Genomic DNA, 25,259 nt, shown 5'->3' with positions numbered 1-25,259 from the left:
AAAGGGGATACCTAGCGTTGTTCAGGCCAAGGTGGGAGGGGGAAATCACATACATAATGGTCAATATTATTATATCTTGTTAATGTGTACCCTTCGGTACGGGAGAACATTATAATATATAAATTACTCGCAAAGGGTTTACCGGCACTGCTCGGCCAAGGAAGTAACGGGACATCAAATTGACAATGGCCAAAATAGTTGAAAAATATTCAGAAAATAATTCTATATACAGAATTATTCTATTATACTAATAATTATAATATTACTTTTTCGTTGTGGTCGAGACAGGTCCTGATAATTCTTATTTTCTGGCTATAATTATAACGATGGAGTGTGAAATAGACTATATTGGATACTATATATTATAATAACTCTATTTCAATCTGGTTAAGTAAGGTAATCCACAAAGTCTCATCTTAGCAAAAACGGAAATTGCAATTTTCACAAATTTCTTTTTTTGCCCATATCTTTTTTGATTTTGAATAAATATAGAAAACGTAGTTATCGGCATACTTGTTTTTTGAGACGCCAATCACTTTTTGATTTTTAATTCAACCCTCCCCTCTCCCTATCTTTTCTAATTGAGCTACAAAATACGGTTTTTTGTCTTTTGGGTATTGGATCAGGAATTATGTTATATATATATTGCGGGCAATGTGGAAAAACGAACATTTTGCAAAATGCCCGTTGGAGTGGACAATATGCAAAATGCCTATCAGAGAGGGCAATGCGGTAAATGCCCGGCCAATCTATAAAATTATCAATAGTTAGTCAATGTTCATTTTAACTTTTTTTACATTGTCAGGTAAAATGATTGTGGGTAATTTGACTATTAAACAATTCATTGCAAGCAATTTGATCATTAAGGGTTTGATTAAGATGCAAATTCATTGCAAGCAATTGGATACTCTAGTTTAGTTTCATTAAAATTTATTTTGTAGTCATACAATCAAACTATTGTATGATAAGAAATTTTCAAGAGAGACTCAATTCTATTTCGCAAAATATACCTCGCCCAACAGGCAAAGCAGGTGGACAGCTGATGCCTAAGGGGGATCAAAACCTATCACCACCATTATCCCGAGTATCAAGAACCCCTTCTAATATCCTATGATACACCCTGGCTCACAGGTTGTGCAAGTGAACCAATGGTCCAAAAGGTGGATCATTACCCACCGCCACCGCTTTCCTGAGCATCAAGGACCACTTTCAATATCCTATAATACACGCCAGCCCATAGGTTGTACAATTTAACCGCTGGTCGAGAAGGTGGGTCAATAGCCACCGCCACTGCTTCATTGAGCATCAAGAACCTTCGTTATTCTCCCAACTCAAGGGATTGAACTTTATTTGGTATTATACTAAGTGGGCTATGTAAAGGTATGTGTAACTTTGATGGGGGTTTATGACCGTCATGCGGCTCCAACAGGAGGTTTCATGTGATTTTTAATACTAAATGTAGCCAAAAAAAGTCAGCAATTTGAATAAACGCATTAAAATGTGGATATATCAGGATGACTACAGCAACCAGTAAGGATCTAATAAAATATACATCAGAATTCTTGATCCTATTTAAGAATATTCAAACGACATGACTGTATATTTCATATAAATTAAGTTCAAATATTAAGTTGAAGTTGTTGTTCTAGGTAATGGGGACCTCATCATCTGGGACTGCCACAGGATTTGGGGGCAGGGATGTGACTAGGATTTTGCTTTGATTGAAGGTGGGCTATTGTACATCAACCAGTCTCTATGGGGTCTTTGACTCTTACTAACAAGCACATATTCCTTTAATCCTTTAATTTTATACGAGTCTAGGAGGTAAGTACGTAGAAAAAAAGGTGCCTTTGTCTTCAAGTAATGAAATAATGCACATCATATAACATTTGTTACATAACACATAGACTCCCCCCTTCCCTAGAAGTGCAATTAAACTTGCAGTTTAATATGCTTTAAAAAAAGCAATAATAGAAGATAAAGGGGGGGGGATATGTTATCATTAGACTGCTCCGTTTTATTAATATACATTTTCTACACAAATAACTTTTCTATTAAAGACAATAAAAAAATTAAAGTTAAAGCTTTTTAGACTTGATTTGCCGTGGTAGAGGTCAGGGATGTGATCAAGTATATTTACCGAGTGGTCCATTAAAATCTTAACACTTTGAATTTTTAACTTCAATACGATACAATCAATTAATTAACAATAAAATTTCAACAAAATTAATACTATAGATAGATGTGTGTCTGAGCTTTTTAATCATTCTTGAGCAAAAAAGAGAAAAAAGTTAGGAAAATTTGATGATCCGCGTATAGCCCACATCTTCTTTTTTACATTTTCAGAAAGGAAAGATTAAAATTTGCTAACATTATTTTCTTTTTTGCTCCATAAGGTAGATTTAAAAACAAAAATTTATTAATATGTTTTAAAAATAAAATTTTGGAAAAAAATTTCAAATAACCATAGCAATTCCCATGAAGTAAAATACTTTGCAAAATCTAAAATCTAAAGCTGTTCAGAAAGAAACTAAAAATTTTTGGAAAAAAAATCGAAGATTAAATTTCAAATATATAAGTTTTGTAGAAAAATTTCAAAAATCCATAGATTGTCTCAAAAAATTTCAAAAATGCAGAGCTATTAAAACAATGGAACTTTTTTGGAAATTTAAAAAAAAATTAAATATAAATTTTTTCTTTAAAAATTTCAAATAAAGAATTTTTTGGAGAAAAATCCATAGCTGTTCAGAAGAAACTAAATTATTTTTCCAAAAAATTTCTATGATTAAATATCTAATATTAAATTTTTTGTAGAAAATCTTTAAAAATCCACAGTTTTTCTCAATAAATTTAAAAAATGCAGAGTTAAAACAAAAACTTCAAATATTTAATGTGTTGTAGAAAAAATACAAAAATCCATAGCTATTTCAAGAAAATTAAATTTTTGTAAAAAAATTACGAAAATTTAATTAAATTTCAAATATTATACATAAGAATGCGCCCATTTTTATACAACCAGGCAACTTTTCTCCAATAGCACTAAAAAGTTTATAGTTCTGCAAAATTTTGAAATCCATAGTTATTATCCAAAAAGTATTCTTTTGGAAAAAAAATTACAAAAATCCAGAATTGTTAAAATAAAAAACTTAATTTTTTTTGTTCAAAAATCCAGAGTAGTTGAGAAAAAACTGAATTTTTTTTCCAAAAAATTGTAAGATGAAATTTCAAATATTAAATTTTTCGGAGAAAAATTTCAAAAATCTAGTTATTCTCCAAAAACAATTTTTAGTGAAACAATTTTAAAAATCCATAGTCGTTAAAAAAAAATGAAATTTTTTGGGAAAAAATTTCTAAAATTCAATTTCAATTTTTAAAATTTTCAGAGAAAAATGAAAATTATCCAAAGCTATTTAATAGCATCGGTATCAGGATTTTATTTTAATAGCCCCATCGCTAATTTTAATTAATCTCGGGCTGTATAATATCCCAGTTCACTTACAGAGGCCCAACTACACAATGAGAGCCACCCTAATCTACAAACAATTATTTCATGGAACAAAGGTGAATTTATGCTATTTAAGGCCTTGCAAAATAATAATAATGGTGATGTCAATAAAAGCTAGAGAAATAGACAAACAGATCGTCCTTGAGCTGTACTTGATGTTATTTCTTCATGTTACATCTGCATGTTAAAGCACAAAGTTTACCATCATCTATGAACATTAAATACTAGAGCGGTTGGATTTTCAACTTTTTTTGAATTTTGATTACAACTATTGATGAAAAGTCTGCGGCCTTTGCGTATCAAAATTATGTATAATATCTACATTTTAATTAAGTTTGAAAAATGACCCGCATGGTCTTCGCTGTGTTCCTCACCATGCAGGCACCCTTCATGATATCACAGTCCTTAAAACCTGCGCGAATCATCATAACTACGGTTATTCTTTTCGACTGGTTAGACGAATTAACGTCGTTGTACATATTCCATTATTCTCATCACCACATGTTCTCAACTACTAACCCAATATTTGGAAAAAGTCTACAGTAATTAACTGCTACCTAACGGTCATTATGTACAATAATATCAAGTGTCAAAAATAGTCGACACTTTATATATATTATTAACATTTGGGGTTTATTTGATTATCTTAACTTTTTCTTTGACCTCTCAAATCATTTCTAATTTTAATGTTCGTACCTTCAATGCATCACCTTTACTTAGTATGATATTTTTTTACATTTTATTTATAAGTTGGTACAAGCCTACGTGTAAAGACCCAGACTTTTCAGCCCATGTCTTTTGATGAAAATACCTTGTAAAGTATTTATTTGTATATTTAGTTTATTTTTTAATTGAGGTTTAGTGATTGTTAAACTGTTTTATTTAAAAAAACATTCCCATGTTTTTCCTTTTCATTTCTTTGATTAATCTTTTTTCAGTCAGTTTTTCATTAAAAATGCATTAAGTAATGAATATTTCATATAAATTTATATCAAACATAAAACACTAATTTTTTTTTTTATAAAATTTACAAATGATATCTTGTTGTAACCCCAAATTCATGAAATTAGGATTATTTAAAAATAATACCCCGAGACCCATCCGAGGGCATAGGGTGTTCAACCATATTTTAAGAGGCTCCAAGCTATTTATATTGTATGGCTATAATATTACTCACACACTACTCAAATATTTGCTCCTTTAGATGCAAACCGATCCGGATGGGAGAAAATATGGATCTGTCCTAGCTTTGCACTCAGAGCCACCCTACTGCACACATAACGAGAACAAAGATATATCAAGAACAAACAGTAAATTCATGTGAAAGAGCATAGGTGTTCAATGCTCTCCTATTCTTGAGCTGAATACGTAATATGTAACTCATTGTCAACATACACAAACAGAAAGATTTAAATACAGTTAGACTCCACACTCCAACCAAATCTCCCTCTCACCTGTAACGCCCATTTATAAAGTAGTTTAACCTATATATTAAGCTAACATTAATATGCTATTGTACAATACTGTATAAATAATATAAACAGATATTTAGTCTAATTGTAAATGAGAATTTTTACACCTCATGAGTAGAATGAGATACAGCTCAATGATAAGGGATATGGATTACAGTGAGGGCCAGTTTTTATAAAGAGTGAAGAAAGATTTGTTATACATATATACGAGCTCAAGGTAACAGAAAAATGATTTTCCTTTTATAAGGCAGGATAATGAATAAAAATTCATTTATGTTAGTTAGTCCTGATTTAGGACGGTAGACTGCAGTCCGGTCCAGTTCAGTCCTCGAACTTTTAAAGTTCGATTCTTGAATACATCAATTACGTTTATTTCTTCACTTTCTAATCAGTTAGTTCTAGTACTGACAGTCCAAAGCAGGGGGGATTTTCAACCATTTTTAATGATGTGCCATTTGTACATCATACAAAAAATAATTGTCAAATATTTATATCACCTAAACAAACCAAAGCATTTTTAGCTTCAGTGATAGGCTCGTCCGCTGGATCATATTTGTAGGGGGGTGAAATTTCTTTGAAAATAAATCCAAAAATTAAATTTTTTTTTAAACTCTTTTTCAAAAATTCAACGATATTCTCAAAAAAATAAAAAATTCAAATATCCTCAGCTATTGACAAGAATTAGCAAATTTTTTGTATAATAATTTCAAAAATCAATTTCTATTCCAAAGAAAATAAGTTTTTGTAGGGAAAAGGATTCAAAATTGCTGTTCACAAGAATGAAATTCTAAAAAAAAAAAATTCAAAAATTTAATTTTTAGAAAAAAGATTTAAAAATCCATAGCTATTCACGTAAATTTTATGTAATTTCAAATAAAAACATTGAACTTGGAAATTAATTTTGAAAAAAAAAAAAATCAAGCATTAAATTTTTTTGGAAAAAAAAAATTGAAATTGAAAAGGTTTGCACTCTACACTATATTTGTGAGTGGAAGAAAAGGAAAGAAAATACTTAATCATGAATGTAGCTTCCGTTAGTGGTAATGATGGCTTCCATGTGGCAAAGTAAGGCCTGGCACCAGTTGAGGATCTAGTCCTCTCTCATGGAGTCCCAGTGCTGGCTGATGGTGGCTTTGAGGTCATAGGTGTTATGGATGACGGACACTACAGTCCTTCACCTCGACATACAGGGTGGACAAGGTAAATCCAGAATAACTTTTACGGGTAATTTGATACTTTTATAAGAGATAGAAAGATTATTTTTTATTCATTTAAAAGACACATTAAATGTAAAATGATTATTCATAATGCAAGCCTTAATTCTTGATCGCAATGTTTATACAGCCCCTAAATGCCTTGCATGCCCTTGCTAACTCGTGCGGATTCAGGTCCTTCATTAGATGACAATCGAGGCCAAAAATCCGTCACATTTTGTCCCAATAACTCTTGAACAATCTTGGCCTTATGAGCAGGTTCTGTGTCTTGTTGAAATGTATATGGCTTCCCATCAGTGACCTCATTCATCCATAAGAATACCACGTCCTTGAGAACGTCCTTGTAGACCTCTTTGGTCACCTTCTGGCCCTTTTGGAAGAAGTGTGGGGGCATAACTTGTCCTTCTGTGCTGATGACCGCTAGGACCATAACCGAAGCAGAATTATTTTTTTTTCTCATGACTGGTTGGGCCTCATCAAGGTCCAAACAGATCCATCTATCTTTCTACGGTGATGGTGGGCGTCTATGTTGAAGATTTGCTCGTCCGAAAAAAACGCACGTAACCACCTTTGCACTTCATTTGGTTAATAAGATTTTTACCTTTGCTGATTCTGTCTGCCTGATTCTGCTTTGTTAGCAGATGCTTAGAGGCTCTGACCCTCTACAACTAACCCAGGTCAATTTTAGATGGTCCCTTTCCTAACATTACGGTCAGCTTAGCAATTCTCGTTTCTAGATGAGTGTCAATTGAGCGTTTCAAGCCAACTATGAACCTTTTAGTCCGTATTTTATCATATCTTGTTGAATGAGCCGCTCTCTCAATCTTTCCCTCCTGATCAAAGGCCCTAATCATGTCGTAAACTGTTGATTTTGGATATTTGAAGAAGGAAATTATCTCCTGAGCAGAGTATCCCGCGCGGCGAACTTCGATGACGGAAATTCTCCTGACTTTTCCATGCTAGAACGACGAGCAACTCAAAAACCTTGTTATTAAATTTGATAGCTAACACATTTAGCTTCTTGCAAGGATTAAAACTTTGATCACGTAACCTATACAAGTTTCAAATTAGTCGTTAAAGTTATTCTAAATTTACCTTATACACCCTATACAAAAAGGATGTATTCTAGTGGGTTTGGGCTTGGGGCTGGGGGGCAAAAGTGTCAAAAAATAGTTCAAAAGAGTCTTGCAACGGAGTAGATTAGTTTCTGTCATTCCTGGTGTCAAAAGTGGCCTCTCCACCCTCACAAGAAATTTTGAAACCACTTTTCTTATAGCTCTCTGGACAGTCCTGTCTGAAATCCCAAGATCTCTTGCATGGGCCCTCATGGACTTCAGGGTATTGGACTGGGCTGTTTTCGTCAACTTCTCCAGATTCAGTTTGTCCTTTTTGATAGAACCCATCCTCCTTTCCAACGTTTCAGAATTGCTGACGGCGTAGACAGTGGACTTGGAGACGCCCAACTGCTTGGAGTGCACGAATGGAAATTCGTCAATCACGTTCAAGTATCATTTTCTCGACTTTTACGTAAGCTATAGAGCTCAAGTTTGTTCAGTTTTGAAACTAAGTGTTATGCTTTAATATATCGAAATATAAATTAATTTTAATCACTCAGCTTTCATTAATTATTCAATTAGTAAGTGTTCAGATTTCAATGGAGCGCCTGGTATGTCTGTAAGAAAGGCAATTATAGTTCTTATAGATGTTCTGCTGTTTTAAAAAAGTTTCAATTTCGAACTGAACCCCCTCGAAAAAGAATTTTGCATGTCGACACTTTGTGCCTTCTATTCATTGTTATAAAACTTGGTTGTTTCGGCTCCCAAAATGGGCAACATCAACAATCCTGACGTGGCATGAAAATGTTCAATTAGTACGTCAATATTTTAGTGAATGATCTATATAACAACGTAATATCTTTATTGCCAAATTGTATATTGATTTATTAATTATCATAGATTAAATTGGAAAGGTTTTGCATTTTATTAGCTTCCATACGCAGTAATACAAGACCTGTATATTTTTCTATAATTAATTCTAATAAATAAATAATCAATTCCAAAATTGTCATATTACCTGTCATTTATTGTTTGGGCTTCAAACACTACTATATCTCCCTGAATAAGTAATCGATTTTCTTTAATCAACTCTACTATTAACCACAAATAATTATATATTCAAAAAAATAAAGGGTTTGAGAAAGTAATCTCATACTTGATTTCTAATTGTACGACAAAATCCCACTCCTTATCAAGCAATCAAAGACACACACAAACCTTGGTGTATTAATATACAAGGTTTGGCAGCAAAACATGTACTGTTAAGTAATATTAATTTTCTCATTAATATAGGAAGGTTAAGTGATTATTTTTTTGACATTCTGGTTCAAGCATCCCTTCTGCATAAACAAACTATAAAAAAATATATCTCTGAGGTTGAGGTGCTGAGGATTATTGATAGTGGTAAAAATCGTAAGGATAAGGGCCATGTTAAAAATAGAGAACCCGAAAATCAAGTTTGTAACCCTCACAATTTCAAGAATGTTTTGTAGATGATCAGCTATAATAAGCTGTAACAAAAAAGAAGGGGGAGAAGGTACTCCAACGGTGATCCCCAATTGTATTCTGCGTCCAACAAGGACTTACAATTATAACTGCAACAAATTCCCTGGGTTAAGGTGGACAGATTTTAAAAATATACGTGTATAAATTTGGAACAGACCAATAGACTATGTATTTTTAAGGACTTTCCATACTATAGTCTTCAAACCTCATCAAATTCTTGATAACAAAATGGTGGACTAGGTATTTTTAATTGATAAACCGTCTATTCAAAATATAAAAAGTACGATTTTGAACTCAAGGCATCATATTTGGGACGGGTCAAAGATGTTTAGTTAAATTAGTCCACATCGACACACAAATCCATTTTTTTTTTTTTTTTTTTTAATTTAAATAGACTTGTAACACGGCAAAAAGAACTCGACCCTTGATATACTTTTTTAACAGGAATTTTGGTGTTTTACTGGAATTTTTTTGGTCAGGATAAAAAAATTTATAAGAAAATAGGGGTAATTTTTTTAAAGATTTATTTTCTTAAAAAAGGTCATTCGTACAAATTATGCAGCAGAGCTAAAAATTTAATTTTTTCAGAATAGCAATAGATTTTTGATTTTTTTTTGTGTGAATAACTAGGGTTTTTTGGAAAAAAATTCCAATAAGAATTGAGAACTACTAAACCACCGAAAACACCCCAGCATGCGGGGTACAATTGTGGTTTTGTGAGGGGCTCTTGTTGTTTCTTCAAGTATTTGAGGTAAGTCGCATCCCGTATTGGGACCTGGCAGTATCCAAAAAAACACCCAAACATTTGGGTACAATAGGGAGGGGTTGTGAGGGGCTCTTAGTAGTTTCTTCAAGTATTGGCAGTAGGATGCATCTCGTTTTGAGAGTCGGCTGTATCAGAAAACTCCCTCAACATTTGGGGAACAGTTAAGGTGTTGTGAGGGGCTCTTAGAAGTTACTTAAGTATAGGCAGTACCCAAAAACACCCCCAACATTTGGGGTACGAAAAGACAATTCATAAAGTCTATGCTCAGTTTCCTCATACATTTATACAAAATGGTTTTATACGAAATGTCCTTAGACGAAAATGTTTTATACGAATTGTTCTAATACGAATATGTTTTATACGAAGCCACAGTACACCATATATATATAATCTTGCGGACGTCCCTGGTTAAAGAAAGTTTTTACGGTTTCAGGGGGAAAAGGTCTTTAGGCTTAAGGGGGGAGGGTATTAACTCAAGAACGTAATATTCATGTTATGTAAGTTCCTCGTGTTATTAATCTCATTAATTATTTATATTCCAAATGACGTGAGTAAGAGGCTTAAACAAATATGTTGTTCATCAATTAGGAAAAGCAGAAAGTGTTTCTTGGTAAAGAAAATTATTTTGGGAAAGTCCAAGAGTATAACATTATGTAGATAGAGTAGACCATGAAGAAATTCTGCAATACTTTTGATTCAAACAAACACACAAAATTTTTATACATAAATGTTGCATACACATTAAAACAATCTCAAACTAAAGTGGGTATTTTTTTTTTTGAAGTATCAGAATCAGGTAGGGAATTGACTCAATCCTACAAATTCCACCGATATAAAAAAATATGGTCCATGCTTTAAAATTATGACTAAGGTTAAACTTTCATGTCTATATCGGTCTATAAGAAATGGCTTAACACCGTAAGAAAATAAAAGATCGGTTTTGGACCGAGTCTCAATACTTTTAAAAATAATGTGCCTTAAAAATAAGTTTAGAAAATATATATTTTTATAAAATATATATATATTAAAAAAAAAAAGGTAATAAAAAATGTCTTTTATTAAAACAAATTATATAAAAAACTGGCTGTTCTAATAAAAGTTAATCCAAAAATATGTTATTTTAAAAAACGTTTATCTAAAAAAATATCTTTCATAAAAAACAAATGAATTTAAAAAAAGCTAAATATTAAAAGTAATGTTACAACTTGTCATTTATATAAAAAATATCATCGAAAATATGTTTAAATATGTATAAAAATAATCCAAAATGATGTTTATATATGAAACGGTAATAAAAATGTCTTTTACAAAAACAAATTATCCAAAAATCTGCATTTTATAATAAAAATATCATACAAAAATATGTTTCCTTAAAAAAAAAAGTTAATCTAAATAAAATTAATTTTATTAAAAACAGATGAATTTAAAAAAATGTCAATATTCAAAGTAATCAAAGAATTCGCTATTTATATAATAAGAGATCTTCAAAAATATGTTTATTTAGAAAAAATAATCTAAAAATATGTTGTTTTTATTTAATTCATCTATACAAAAATTAAAACAACCTGTCTTTTATAAAAAAAAATATGTTTATGTAGAAAATGTAATTGAAAAATATATTTATATGAAAAAGGCTATATTAATAAAATTAAAGAAAAAAAACTATAATAATAATAATTAATTTCTAAATTTAAATAAACAGGTTTTTTTTTTTTTTATTAATGTCTTTTCTAAAAAAAAATATCAAAAAAACTACCTTTTTAAAAGAAAGATCATCATCAAAAAATATGCTTACGTAGAAAAAATAATCGAAAAAAATGTTTTTATAAAAAAACAGATGTATTTAAAAAAAGTAATAAAAAATATGTTTATTTAAAAAGGTCATATAAATTAAATCTCTTTTATAAGAAAAAAACAGATGCATTTAAAAAAAAGGTCAGAATAAAATACAGGGTTGATCTTATTTAGTGATACACATTTTATTGTTTTCAATCCGAGGTAAAATTATTGAAAAATCACGAAGGAGGACAATAAGAATCTTATCTCTGAATTGAGTAAACTAAGACGGTTGGAAAGACCAAAAAAGATTCTAGATTTTCTCAAAGGTATTAAAAATTCGGGGAAAGTTTTTGCTCTTTTCTGATGAAAAATTTTTCACCTTTGTTACCACTATGAATAAGCAAAACATCCGCTACATCACAACCGAACATCCAAAAAATGTATCAGCTTCATTAAGACATGTCCACTATCTTGGGTGTTGTAGAACCTGCCGTCCCATTTTTGTTGGAGAGGAAGGAGCGGCTCAATGGAGATGCCTACATTGAACTTCTACATAAGAAAGGGTTACCTTTGCCAAGAGAAAAGTTTGAGGATTACTTTGTTATCACTCAAGAAAGGGGTCCGCGTCATTGCGCCCCTAATACCCAGGCTTTCTTGAGAGACAACTTTCCGGACTTAAGAGACCTAAAGATGTGGCTGTTCTCCTCTCCCAACATGAACCTCTGTGACTACTCTGTCTAAGTGCGTCTGAAGGAGAGGATGTGTACAACCAAGGACGTCCACAGGATTATATTTTGTAGCAACCATGGTCTTTTGAATATTTTTGGAAAAAAATTAGAAAAAAATTCACATCATTTAATATCAATTTTTTGTAATAAAATTTCAAAAATCCATAACTATTCTCAAAGAAATTAAATTCTTTGGAAGAAAACTCAACAAAAAAAAATCCACAGCTGCTTGCAAAAAATTATTTTATCTAGAAAAAAACAAAAATTCCTCAATTCTACAGCCCCTCGCGCCCACCCCCTGCAAACGCCCCTGGTAACTCCTCAAAGGATTGTTCAGTCTCTAGAGGATTCCATCAAGAAGGAGTGGACAAAGCTCGGGTCATACTTCATAGGCAATAGCTGCAAAGGATTTAAACCTCGTATTTAGATCATTATTTGAGCTGAGGGCTCAAATATTGAATAAAAGTTGTGATGATTTTGTTAAATAAATTTACTCACAAAACCTTTCGTTTGAATGTGTACCACTAGATAAGATCAGCCATGTATGTCTTTTATAAAAGAAGATTTTTATATATAAAAAGTAATCAAGAATAGGTTTATATAGAAAAAGTTATCGAAAAGTATGTTTAAAAAAAAGGTCATTTAAATAATAAAATATCTTTGATGAAAAAAAAGAAAAAAAGATGCAATTTAAAAAAAATCATCATCAAAAAATATGTTTACCGAGTGGTCCTTTAAAACCTGATTTTCTAAACAATAATAGAATTTCAAAAAAAGCAATCCTAATAATAGATGTTTGTCTGAGCTCCGTTAATCATTAACGTAGCCGTCCTTAGCGGCAATGATAGCTTCTAGTCGGCGGCAGAAGACCTGACACCCATGGCGCATGTACTCATCTCCCATGGCGTCCCATTGCTTACTGGCAGTGGCTTTGAAGGCCTTGGGGGTTGCCTCATGGTTGTTGGCCGGAAAAAGAACTCAATAGGACCGGTGTGAAATCCCGAGATCTCTCGAATGGGCCCTCATTGACTTGAGGGATATTGGACTGGGCTACTCCTCAGAGTTCAGTTTGGCCTTTTTGACCAGAGGCATTCTTCCTCTCCAACAGACTTGCTGACGGTGGTCCTGGAGATGCCTAAATGCTTGAAGTGCGGAAATAGAAATCCCTTGATCAGGTTTAATTGTCATTTTCTCGACTTGTACATAGGCTAGAGAGCTCAAGTTTTCTTTCTTTTGTAAATAAATGTATATACTTTAATATATTGAAATATTAATTAATTTCAATGACTCAAGTTTAATAAATTATTGAATTAGTAAGTGTTCAGATTTCAAAGATAAAAGTATGACTTTTTATTTAAATATATATATATACATTTCATATTTTATTTAAAAAAACAAAACCAAAATATGTAAAAAAATCCAAGTTACAACTGTTCCCAGTCTCGCCTACGGTAAATACGTAATTTAAAAAAGGAACCAAATTTTGTATTTACATAATATTGTACAATGTTGTGAAAGGGGGAGATCGGGGGGAGAGAGAAAGGAGGAAATGAGAAAGAAATCCCCAGTATAAAATCGATACGACCCTATTACGTAGTAATATATACATAAATAGCATTTCCTACAGAAGAAAGCTAAAAAAACAACTCAGCCAAAATTCTCCTTTGTTTTTTTTTGTAGACTCATTTTCCCGTAATTCTGAGGAGATATTACTTATTAAATAATATGTACCCCATCAACACGTAAGCAAGCTAGAAGTGGGTACATTGTATAAGCTTCCCCCCACATCATATTTTATCTTCCTATCTCGAAATTCTAGACAGTGACAGCGGATAGTTGAAATTCAATCCTCGCAACCTTTTAAGACAAAGAAAATTATCTTTATATATAATAGAGTTTTTATAGGTTACACCTTTATAGGTGCCCACACTGTTGGAACTTGGAAGATTTTGGATGAGTGCCTCTTTTGAAAATGATCAAGCTAAAATGGGGCACCATTTTGGGGGGGGGATATATAAGAGGGGCTTTTTGGAGCTTGAGAAGACTAGATATGGTGTTAAGTTATAAAAAAAGTGATTGCCGTCTCAAAACAACTCTGCGATTAAACAAATTTTCGAAATGTATTCAAAATCCTAAAAGTTAAGGGCAAAATAAGGAATGAGTGAAAATTGCACTTGCACTTTTTTTTCAACTCCAAAAAATGGATTTTGAATGGAATATTGGATTCGTAGATAAAATAAAGATTATAGAAATTTGTTAGAAAATTCGTTTGCAAATAAATATGATATAAAAAATGGTATTTTCTGGATAACTTAGTCAACATTTTTCATTTTCTGTCTCTCTCTTTTTTATTAAACGTCAATTTTTAATTTTTTAAGAAAAAATGCCAGAAAAATATGAATTTTGTTACTTAAATATGTAAATTATAACACAACATTTAAGTATTTTCAATTTCCCCCCAAAAAATATTACTTAACTTTTGTAATATTTACAAAAATGAAACAGTTTTCGAGGGTTATTCTTCCAACAAAATTATTCTCCCTAACTTTGTTGTTTTGCAAGTACGAAAAAAATTCTTGATATGTATGTGTGTTTCTTTCCAATGGGAATAAATTTTATTTACTTCTTTTTTGCAAAATTAGTGGAAGAAAGTTTAACGTAATATTTCGTTTTGCCAAAATGTACTTCTCATATAAACAATTCTTTTCATTTTTTAATGCTGGTATATTTGAAATTTATAACAAAAAATATATATTTTTTATAAAAAAATTAACTTTTGAATCTTCCTTCTTCTCCTCCTCTGCCTGCTACTGTACCAATGCTTGAGACTCTAATTTTTTAGCTGTTTTGTATTAGTAATTATTAAGCGATCTTCACTTTAGGCGTGTTAAGAGTAGGTTAGTTGATTGACATCACATCACATTTTCATTATCAAAGGTGAAAAACCAGTGCGGAATGGACATGTTAAAAAAAAACCGAAAATCAACATGGTAACCCTAACAATTTGGAGAATATTTTGGAGGAGTGAAGGAATCATGCTTATGACGTTTCATTAGATCAGCTACAATATGAACCTTAGAATAAATAGCAAATTTAAACAAAGATAACTCGAGTTATAAGGCTGATAGAGACATTTAAAAAATGGTTTTAGAATCTTTTAACATTAGGCTTGAGACGATTGCCATGGTGTATTTTCTTTAACTCCTTCGGGTCCAGTTGGCTTTTATGACAGAGCCATTCTTCCTCTCCAACGTTTTGGACTTGCTGACAGATAAGACGGTGGTCCTGGAGACGACCAACTGCTTGGAGTGCGCAAATGGAAATTCGTAAATCACTTTTCAGTGTAATTTTCTTGACTTGTAAGTAGGCTAGAGAGCTCAAATTGATTTTATTTTGTAACAAATTGCTTATGCTTTAATATGTAGAAATATGACTTAATTTCATATACTCAACCTTTGTTAATTATTAAATTCGTAAGTGATCAGATTTCATCGGACCACACTATATTGTATCCTTTATTTTACTATTCAATCCATTTTCTACTCGTAAATAACCATTAAAAAGCAAAAAAAGACATTTATCAATTTAAAACATCAATTTGTTAGCAAAAGTATGAAATTTTTATTAGTGATATGTTTTTTTATGAAATATTAGTACCTTTATGCAAATTTTGGGAATCAAATATGTCCTGATATGCTTTTGATGATCTCCAATTCCAAAAAAGACTTCAAATTATAACTCTGCATCAAATTTTCAGGGTTACACTCCGTCTTTTATGAACACACCCGAACGTTCAAATATGTTTTGAATATAATTGAATCTATTTAGGAAACTCCACAGGTCCTACTATTTTTACGGAATAGGGTAAGAAAGAACCGGATCTCCAGCTTAATCGAGGAACCAATTTGGAAACGGATCAGAAATGCTATATTTTTGATGATGATTTGTTACGGACCAGAACCTTTCGATCAAAGAACCACATAGAATCCTGATCCACAATTTTGATGACATAAAATGAAAAAATCAATTCCATGCGGAATTTATAACACCCTTGTTTAAATTCAAATAACTTTTCATGTGCGTCCGGAGAATTATATTTTGGACAGGGCTTGGTTTTTGGATTTTTTCTAAGGCAAAATTAAACATATTCAAAAGTCCAAAGACATACACAAAAAAAATCTAAAATTTACAACTCATCACAAAAAATTAAATTTTTCAAAAAAATCTATAGGTGTTCACAGAATATTTTTTTTTTTTTGATAATTTGAAAAATTACATTTTTTCGAAAAAAGTTTCAAAAATTAGCTTTCAAATGTTAAATTTTTTGGGAAAAAAACTTTAAAGTTCATAGATTTTTGCAGAAATTATATTTTTTTGGAAAAAAAACTTCAAAAAATTAATTTCAAATATTAATTATTTTGGAAAAACATTCCAAATATTATATTTCTTGAAAAAAAAATGATATATTTTGGGGAAAAAATTTCAAAAATTAAATTTTACGGAAATTTTTTAAAGCCCAAAGCTATTCACAAAAAAATAAATTTTTGAATAAAAAGGCAAAAATTAAATTTCAAATATTACATATTTGGGGAAAAAAACTTCAAAAATCCATAGCTATCCACAATATTTTTTTTTTTTTTGCGATCTGCTTCAGAATTTTGCCAGAAAAATATATTTTTAAGTAAAAAATCTTTAAAAAAATAATTACCCCTGTTTTTGTGTAAAATTTGTTTTCGTAAAAAGAAAAAATCCTTCGATTTTGTTTTTGATGCGGGGGGTTACAGCCTCTCCAGTCCCACCCTTGCAGACTTTTCAATTCTACTTATTGCTTTTTTATGCATGTCATAATAATAAGAATAATCATAATAAGAGATTGAAAACAGCTTTTTCATACCCAAATTTTCGTGTATGATGGTGTAAACACTACCTATTACTAACTTCAGAGTGTCAGCTATCTTTTGCAACTTCATTTGGCGATTGCCATGATGATTTTCTGGATTTTTTCCGGAATAACAGCCTCATTTGGCAGACCAGGGCGTTCAGCATCATCGGTGTCCGTACGACAACGTTGAAATCGGCAAACCATCGTTTGAGGCTTGCTTTCGATGGGGCAGAGTCCAGACAACATTTTTCAACTCAAGCTTGGGCTTGAACAGTGTTTTTTTCCATCAAACAGCAATGATAAATGAACACACGAAATTGCTTTGAATCCGTCGTTTTTAAGAATCACAAAAGTTGCGTCACTTAAACCCCTGTAACTCGATAAACAATTTACCGAACGTCATGAAATTTTGACAATAACCTTTTGAATGCTTGTAGTTCCAAAAGTATTTTGTTAGTGGCGTCATCTGGTAGTTAGGCCTGGGACTTATTTACCGATGTGTTATTATAAAATAGGTTTATAAAAGTTGGTTGATGTCTCACTTTTTTTATCGCCATTGAAGGTTTAGCTTTTGTTTCCATTTTTTAATTGTTAATATTTTAATATGAATTTTTAGGATTATTGAATATTTGTTTTATACCTATGGACATATTTTATCCATATTTTAGAGAAAATACATTTAATCAAGTTTATAGAAATCATGTCTTTTTAGTTTAGGGATTTAATTATAAGCTTCAATGTTTATTTATATATTTTTTGCGTATATAACTTCCCTAGGCCAATAAAGAAAAGATGAAAAAACCTTGCTATTTAAGTTCTCAAAATGACCAACATCAATAATACTCTGACGTCACAGGAATACGCACAATAGAGGGTAAGTTTTAAGTTATTTTATTTATTCATTCTATATTGACAAACAATAGTTCAATATTTTCACTAATATTAAAGAAAAGGTTTTGGTTTATTGCAATAAAACTTGGCTCTTGAAGCTCTCAAAATGCCCGACATCAACAATGCTGACGTCACGGGAAAACCCTCTATAGAGGGATTGATTTTTAAGTCATTTTATTTGTTGGTGCCACTTTAACATCCACTAGTTCAATGTTTATAAAATAAGATATAAAACTTGGCTCTTTAGGGCCCCAAAATGCTCAACATCAACAATGCTGACCTCACAGAAAACCTGCTCTATAGAGGGATAGGTTGTTGATAGAGGATCAGGTTTAAGATCTTGTTGTTTCCACTTGAACTTATAAATTTTGGTCCTTGTTTTGATACCTTGTACTTTATTTCTTCTTTACATTTCGAAGGACCAACGGGCTTAAGGACTGGTCCCAAGGACTGATAGGACTGGTTTGAAGACGGGATCGATAAGATCAGGACTGACACAATACTAGATTCAATAGTTCATCTTCATATTAATTAAAAAGGGGTTTTTATTGCTATAAAACTTAGTTATTTAGGCCCCAAAAATAGCCGACATTACTTGACACCTCAAAAAACAAACAAAAAGTTATCACATAGGCACCTTTATTTGATCAAGTATTGATTACATAGCCTACCTTTTGTCACAACGATAAGATAACGTCGTGGATGATGAAAATATGAACAATTTCATAGCAAAAAATTAACTCAAATCATATTTGTTGGTCAATTCTAGATTTTTCCATGATTCAAAATAAATCATCGTTATCTGTTTTTCTCTCTCTCTCTCTCGTAATCTCTTTTCTACGTATATAATACTTAATTTAAATTATTTTTAATTAAAACTATGACGACATTCTTTATGACAACCTTGTTAAATGTACGAGTAATCACATAAATCGCTTTTATGTTCTTGGGCATGAAATACTTTAATTTAACGCTCTTCTACCGTGATTATTAATATTTTGTGTATGTGTATACATACATAAGATTGTTCCAGATTCAGGTTAACTTTTTAATTCACCTCAGCTCTACTTTTTTTTGTACTAGTCTCAATCAATAAACACCATTTAGGCAAAATTTGAGGTTTCTCATGATGCTTTTAGGGTATTTAAGGCCAGAAACGTTGCTGGCTTTCATTATTTGGGTGGGTTTTGCCGCAAAAAAAAAAGTGAAAAGTTCTGAGCTTTTTTTCACTTTATTTTGATTACAAAAAATTTTTTAAAAAATACATAGTTAGGAACAGGCTTATGTAAATGGTTCCAAAAGGTTTTTTGGCTTGGGGGAGGGGGGGGGGCAAAGGAAAGGAATAGTGCTCACATTCCAGTCCAACTCCAAAATTTCCATTATTTTATCGACATTTTCGACGTCCAAATTATCAAAACGGAATCGCTGGAACCACTGCTTTGCTGATGACCGCCTGCTCTGCCTTTTCACCCTAATCGCAGTGATGCTGTCTTTTTTACATCACTCGGGTTAATTGAATTGATGAAGGGATTAGTAAAAACAATATTCCAAAAAAGGACACAAATTAATGGTTCTAAGTAACTCTGCTTCTCCCATTTTTACCTCCAGTAATTTTGCGTTGAAGATAATTTGCTGCATGACGTATTCGCCGCCTTTTTATATTCTTATAATATCGGGACAAAATTTACTCTTATATCGCCTCGAGGAAAAATTATTAACCCAAAAAAGTTGGCGGCGAAAATGTTAGCAGCGAAATTACTTAAACCTAAAATATTATCTAATGTTCAAACCTTAACCTTCCAAAGAGCAAAAAATAATGGTGCAAAGCTTGCATACTTGATTTTTTTTATTATCAAAAATGATGTTAACACCATATATTTCTTTATCCATGTTCTGAACGCTGAAATTTTATATCTGATAATAAAGGTCAAGACTGTGGACTAGATTATAAACCTCCAAAATGACAGAACAAAGTATGAAGCTTAGGGCATGATCACGAAAGTTGTATTAAAGGAATATGTACTGATCTTTCTTCAATCCAAAGGAAAAAGTGAACACTCAGGCCTGATACATGTTTTTGTGTCGTATCATTGGTTGAATGTCAGTTACTGTGAGGAAAATTATGAATTCTGTAGGAAAACAATTTCAAAAGTTCTGTAATTTTTACTGGACATGTCCTAGACAGGTCCTTTGTCTTGAGATTCAGGAAGAAACTGGAAGAGTTTGGAAATTGTTATAAATCAATAGTAAAGCGTGCTGATCAAAGGAATGACCTAATTTTGTTTTGACTTTGTTGTAGCCAGTGTTTGGTGGTACATTCCAATCTGAACACTTACTAATTCAATAATTAATGAAGATTGAGTGATTGAAATTAATTCATATTTCGATATAGAGTGCATAAAAGATGCTCCTGCATCCTAAAAGTAGGGCTAATGTTTAATTTAATTTTAACAACCTCCCCCACTATTAATATTTATAATATTTTCCATATTAATATGACCCTTATCCCGACCAATATAGGCTGATAAGTCTCAAACTTTGCCTAAGTCAGTTTTAGTGGAAAGGATCTTTGTGCAGAGGTGAAAAATATATACTTGACAAGGCGACAGTGTAAGTCTATGTATTTAGTTTGTAATAACTATTACTTCATAAAATGTATTATAATATTCTTATGTGAACTGTACAAAAAAAACTGTGTTGAAATATCTTTATAACTTAAAAAGGCAGGAATTTAAAAAAATAACGACTTCCACAGGTAACATTGTACATAGGTATATTTTGTAGGAACAATACATTCAATTTCATTGTGAACCTCCGTATCTTTTTGTCTTTTGTTATTATTACTATTGAGTGTGGAAATCAGGAGGAATTTTCTCTAGATCAGTGGTTCCCAACCTTTCTGGAGGAGATACCAATTGATAACTAGTTCAAGGCTAAGTGGAGTCTGCAGGACTAAATTGGGGGGGAAATACAAACAGGAAAATCAAAAAAAAGTTGACAAATCAAAAGCAATGCACAAAAAATTTATTTTAAATAATTATTTTTTCAGAAATAAATTTTAAAAATCTATAGCTATTTACAGAAAATTAAATTTTTTGGACAAAAAATTTAAAACAAACTTTTTTAGGAAAAAAATTCAAAAATAAAATTCGAAATATTAATTTTTTTTTCAAAAAAATTCAAAAATGATATATCAAATATTAGTTCTCTTAATTTTAAAAAAATCAAAAATACATGGCTTTTTGCAAATAAATAAATTTTTTTTTTTTAAATTTAAAAATTCATACCATTTAGAAAAAATTAAATTTCTTAGAAAAAAATTTTAAATATTACATTTTTTGCTGTGTTGTATAATTTGACCGAACGAAGAAAAAAGTTATAATAAAAACCAAAAATATCTTAATTTTTTTTAATAAAAAACAGGAAAAAAAAAATTCACAAATCAAAAGGTATTAAAAAAAAAATTTAATTTTAAATAATGATTTTTTAAAAATCTATAGATATTTACAGAAAATTAAATTTTTTAGGACAAAAATTTGCGTCGTCTCAGAGGCCTCCCACCCACCTCTTTCTCTCACTTGGACATTTTACATTGACGAATATCTTGCTTCTTTGCAGGAGTAAACATGGATTACCTATGGTTGGGTTTGATGTCTTCTTGACCACAGAGGTTTATGTTGACCACTTCTAGGCTTGTCGTCCAGCCCCTCCCCTCGTTCGACACCCCCTTTAACAATATAGACTGCGTTTCTTGCTGCCCTAGTTTGTTTGGCATGTTAAACAGAAAGAAACCGAAAATCAACATGGTAACCCTGACCATTTGAAGAATGTTTGAGAGCTTAGCTGCTATGACGTTTTATCAGCTGTGACTAGAGGAAGAAAGAAATTAACAAGGTCATTGTCAAGAATTGTTCCAATGTCTAACAAGGACTTACAATTATAACTCCACAACTAATCCTCCATCTCTCAGTTCACTACTCAGGAGTTTAATGATAATGATAATAACTAAGGAAAAGAAAATTCATTCTTCCGATTACCAATTGATAAAAAAAACCGCACGATTACATCACCAAAGTCATAATAGATTTTAAAAAAATTATAAACCAGTATAATAAAAAAAACATCTAGCAATGATATATGCTGGAATTATTCTGATGTCAAATGCCAAACAGAAAGAAATAGACTGATCTGCCTCAAAGTTGATTTGTGCTATTTCAAGAGATGCTACTAACTTAACATAACCAAGATACTCGCCAGTAGTGCCATCTCTCGGACTTTCCACCGAATTTTCAAACAACCCTCGTAACTCGATTAGTTTAATATTAATTTCCAGATTTTTTTTTTAAATTACTAAACATTTATTGTATCATATAAACTTTGATACGACGAGAAACAAAAAAAAAAAAACCCCAAAATCCACTGGTAGTTGGCCAATTCTTTCCAAACTATGGAACTATTATTCACTAACTGTTGACAAATGTTCACAGCTTAACAGGAGATAATTCTAACACAACCAATCAACGTTCAAAACACTGATTAGTTTGAAAATAAGTAAAAACATCAGCGTCTGATAACAAAATACACTATATATATAAATATATTTGTGTTAATGAGTTAATCTTATTGACTGTACTTCACTAGAAATACTTATTTACTTGAACTCGATAATCATTAGTCAAATCAGTTATTTACACTTTAAAATCCCACAAATTGCGGAAATTAGCGTAATTCTTGGTAAGTTTATTAATATTGAACTAAATGTAAGTCGTTATCTTATCTGCTTTAATGATCAATAGTTCAGAGTGAGTATTATATTGAACATCAATATTTGTGTACTTCTAATCTAGTGGTTCATCTTTTCTATGCTCAACAATACATCAATCACTCCGAATTTTGTATGGAATCATCCTATTCTTCTATAAGAACTGAAGAGCTACATTAAATAAATATTGGAAAATACAAAGAGGAAAAAAATATAATTAATTTTATCCCTCCACAGCTCCTTCATTCAAAATACTTGAGTTCATTCCTCCTAAAGTCAACTCCACTACGTCTCCTACTCTAAGAAAACTATTTACTTGATAATAGTCCTTAATTTATATAATGTAGGAATTAGTACTGATATCAATTTCATTCAATAAAGTTGAACTTGTGCCAGGGGCGGCCATTTTTATAGTGATCACAATAAAAAAGAATCCTCTTTTCTCAAAAAGTTTTAAATGTCATCATTTTAGCAAAAGAAAATTAGTTTCTCTTTAAAAAAAAAAAAATATTATTAGTTCAAATTTAGTTTTTTCTAAAAACTTTTCAATCTAAAAAAAAAAGTATTTTCGTCTGAAAAAAAAACTTTGAAGTCAAATTGTCAAAAAAAGTCCAAGGACCCAGTACCCCCGCCCCCTCAAATAAATTGCAGATCCCCTGATGACGTCACTATTATAAAATTTGGCTATTACACTGAAAAATACATTCTGGCCCGATGATTTGTGCAAAACTGTCAGTGTGGACAATTATACACCCGGAACAAGTAAAAGCCTCACTCTGACTTTTCCTAATCATACGCAAGTATTTTTTGCCATGGGAAAATTTGTGGAAATCGATCTTAGACTCTCAAAAGTAATGTGATCCATTTCATATATTTTTTTTATCTGCGATGTATAGAGTGTTTTCATGTTACGTCAGATTATGGCATCAACTGTTCTTCGTGCGGGTCACATTCCAGTAGAGAAGGTCAGGCTTAGGGGAATGGCTCGTAAGATCATCAACAATATTGAGAAGAGACGATACCATAGAGAGGAAGGAGAGATCCTGAAGAAAGAGTCTTGTTGCCTCCAACAGCATTTTGGTGGCCATTATCTGGTTCCCGGAGGGTTATAGACTCACAGAAGCCGTGTAAATCGGTGCTTGTAAGGTCACCCTGCTCCCCTGGGTCCAGTCAAATTTCTTCCAATTCAACGTTGTCTTTCAGCAAGATGGAGACCGAGCTCACACTGGAAAAATTACTTAGAATTTATTAGGTAACAACAGCACTTACTGGCACAAGATATTGTGGCAGACTGGATGATAACCCCTTGACTTTATTTTCTGGCCACACATCGAAAGGAAGGCCTGTAGCATCGTCAACCAAGCTATGAAGCCATGAAGGCATCCGTCGAAGAGAAATGGGCTGCTAAGTACCCAATTTGCAATTCTTACAACTATTCTTGCAAGAGGTTTGTGGCCATCTGTGAGGCCAATGGTGGCCAAATAGAATAAAACAATTAGACAATTGCTATGTATCAAAAAAGATTAATAAAGATTTTTTTTGTTAAATGTAAAATTATAGAATGGCAATCTATTTACTTTTTTGTTTCCAAGTCTATACGTTTCAAGTTTCCACGCGATATATGTAGAATCATTAATAAAGTTTTTAAAAAAAAAGACACGGAATCATGTGGTAACTTGCCAATTCTTCCAATAATAAAATTATTATTATTCAATGATAATTGTTCACAGCTTTATAAGAATCCATTTGTATCCAACCAATCAATATTAAGATCACTGATAAGAGGAAAAGTACAAAAAACATCCATAGCTGAAACCCCTTAATACAGTGAACATTTTTTTGAGATAAGGTTGTGATTTATTACGACTACAATTTGAATTTTTTGGTCAACTTCACATTATACAGGGTTGATCTTATCAAGAGGTACATATATATATATTTTTTCAATTTTTCAAGAATAAAATTAAAACGAGAGGTTTTGTCAGGACATTTTTGACAAAATTATCTGGAAATATTGCTTGACAAGACTTGTATTCAATATGTGAGCCCTCAGCTCTAATAATTGCCTCAATACAAGGCCTAAATCCCTTGCAGAACTTAATTATGTAGTCTGATTCGAGCTTGGTTCACTCTTTCTTGATGGAACCGTCTAGAGACTTGACACTCCTGTGAGGATTAGCACACACCCTCACCTCTAGACGCACCTAGATAGAGTAGACCGAGGGTTTGAGTCTGGATAGGAGGGTGGTCACATGTTGATGTCCCAAAAGTCCGGAAATTTATATCTCAGGAAGACCTGTTTCTTAGCCTATGCAATGACACGGATCTCCGTCTTGAGTGAAAACAAAGTTGTCCCCAAACTTTTCTCTGGTCCACAGTAGCACTTTCTTATCCAAAAGTTCGATGTAAGCATCTGTGTTGAGCCGCTCCTTCCTCTCCACAAAAGTTGGAGGGAAGACTCCACAACACCCAAGACCATGGTTCCGGATGGATTTTTTGTTCTGAAGACATGTCTCACAGAAGCTGAGACATGAGATTGTTCAGGTCAAGTATAGGGCCTCAAGGCAGTTTAAACTGCACCGCAGCTGTGTTTCTAGGCACCTCACAACCCTACTAATATTCTATAGTAGACCCCAGCCCATGGGTTGAGCAGGGGAACTGCTGGCCCTGAAGCAAGAAAAATTTATCCGCTGCCTCTC

The 25,259-nt window shown here is 31.9% G+C and overlaps 1 long non-coding RNA gene across 1 annotated transcript; it reads right to left on the bottom strand.

Annotated features, from left to right (window-relative positions):
- Nucleotides 1-20,421: 20,421 nt before the first annotated feature.
- Nucleotides 20,422-22,332, bottom strand: LOC139906965 (uncharacterized). The gene is made up of 2 exons (XR_011783242.1): nucleotides 21,734-22,332; nucleotides 20,422-21,667 (listed from the first exon to the last, which is right to left on the bottom strand). It is a non-coding gene; the product is annotated as an uncharacterized lncRNA (long non-coding RNA).
- Between the last annotated feature and the right edge of the window lie 2,927 nt (nucleotides 22,333-25,259).

Source organism: Lepeophtheirus salmonis, chromosome 13 (assembly GCF_016086655.4).
Source record: "Lepeophtheirus salmonis chromosome 13, UVic_Lsal_1.4, whole genome shotgun sequence".
In the NCBI taxonomy this organism is placed as follows: domain Eukaryota; kingdom Metazoa; phylum Arthropoda; class Copepoda; order Siphonostomatoida; family Caligidae; genus Lepeophtheirus; species Lepeophtheirus salmonis.
Note: the sequence above shows the minus strand (reverse complement) of the source record. Positions and strands in the feature narration are given on the sequence as shown.